Genomic DNA, 1,739 nt, shown 5'->3' with positions numbered 1-1,739 from the left:
GAGCTAAAACAAGGAACTCTATATAGGCTAAGACTTAGTGGATGGACTAGCACTGGGTATCAGCTGGGGGCACTTATAACACAGTGGACAGTAACAGGGTTGACAGAGTATATGGGCTCCAGTGGGGGAGGGGGCTACACAAGAAAAAAAATCTATAAATAAAAAAGAAAGAAAAGAAAAAAACCAATTTTTTTTTAGTTTAAAAAAAAAGCTATGAAAATATTGTCTCATTTTCTTTGTTTATTTCTTTGCAAGTTAGGTTCTGTCAAGAAAGGGTGTACCAGCTTACTCAGTTAAGTAACAGTCCACCTAGAAGCAGTTGCAGTGGACGATGAGGGCCTGAACTCATACTCCCGCTTGCTGATCCACATCTACCAGAAGGTGGATAGCAAGGTCAGGATGGAGGCCACCGACCCACATGGAGCACTTGTGCTCAAGGAGAGCGATGATCTTGATCTTCATGGTGCTGGGAGCCAGAGCGGTGATTTCCTCTGCACCCTGTCTGTGGCGATGCCAGGGTACATGGTGGTCCCACCAGACAGCACTGTGTTGCCATAGAGGTCCTTACGGATGTCGACGTCACACTTCACGATGGAATTGACGATAGTTTCGTGGATACCGAAGGATTCCATGCTCAGGACGGAAGGCTGGCAGAGTGCTTCTGAAGCGCTCGTGGCCAATGGAGATGACCTGGCCATCGGGCAGCTCGTAGCTCTTCTCCCAGGGGAGAAAGATGCAGCGGTGGCCATCTCTTGTTCAAAGTCCAGAGTGCCGTGGCACAGACTCTCCTAGACATCACGCACGATTTCCGGCTCAGCTATGGTGGTGAAGCTGTAACCACGCTAGGTCAGGACCTTCACAAGGTAGTCTACCAGGTCATGGCCAGCCAGGTCCAGATGCAGGATGGCATGGGGGAGATAGTAGTCCTCATGGATGGGCACAGTGTGGGGACCCTGTCCATCATGATGCCAGTGTATGGCCAGAGGCTACAGGGGCAAGCTCGGCCTGGATGACTACGTACATGGCTGGGGTGTTGAAACATGGCCCCACGTAGCTCGTCATCATAGAAGGTGTGATGCCAGATCTTCCCCATGTTGTCCCAGTGGGTGACAAGGCCGTGCTTGACGGTCTCTTGCTCTGGGCCCTGTCGCCCACGTCGGAGTCTTTCTAGCTCATGCCCTGCTGCCATGGGCGGCTCACTACGGAGGGGAAGACAGCCCAGGGAGCGTTGTCGTAGGTGAAGGCAGCTTTGCACACGCCAGAGCGTTGTACACAGCGATTGCAGCGACATAGCCGTCCATGGCGACCGGGGTGGCAGGTCCGAGGAGCAGGTGCGAGGGACCTTTGCTTGCAGAGTGGATGCCGACTTGACAGCCCAGCTCTTTATTCCACTCCTTGTAAAGATTTGTTGCCTTTCCAAGACAGAGTGCTTAGCCTACCTCTTCACTAGCTAATCTTTTTTTTTTTTAAATGTGTATGCGTGTATTGCCTGCGTGTAAGTAAGTGCACCCGTGCGGTGCAATGCCGGCTGAGGACAGAAGAGGCTGTGGGATCCCCTGGAAGTGGAGTTGAAGAATGACTAATGAAGGAGAGAGGAAGGTAAATAAAGCTTTATAACAAAGAAAATATTATAGAACTAGATAATTCCTTCACATTTTATATTTGAAATACAAAACTTTTAAAGGAACTTAACATAGAAAAGCTAAGTCCAATAATTTAGATATTAGCATCATTAAATA

General features: G+C 49.3%; 1 pseudogene; it reads right to left on the bottom strand.

The window, feature by feature from the left end:
• Positions 1 to 293: 293 nt before the first annotated feature.
• LOC103739385 lies at positions 294 to 1,301 on the bottom strand (annotated as a pseudogene).
• Positions 1,302 to 1,739: the final 438 nt, after the last annotated feature.

This window comes from Nannospalax galili, unplaced genomic scaffold (assembly GCF_000622305.1).
Source record: "Nannospalax galili isolate Female #2095 unplaced genomic scaffold, S.galili_v1.0 scaffold199, whole genome shotgun sequence".
Lineage (NCBI taxonomy): Eukaryota > Metazoa > Chordata > Mammalia > Rodentia > Spalacidae > Nannospalax > Nannospalax galili.
Note: the sequence above shows the minus strand (reverse complement) of the source record. Positions and strands in the feature narration are given on the sequence as shown.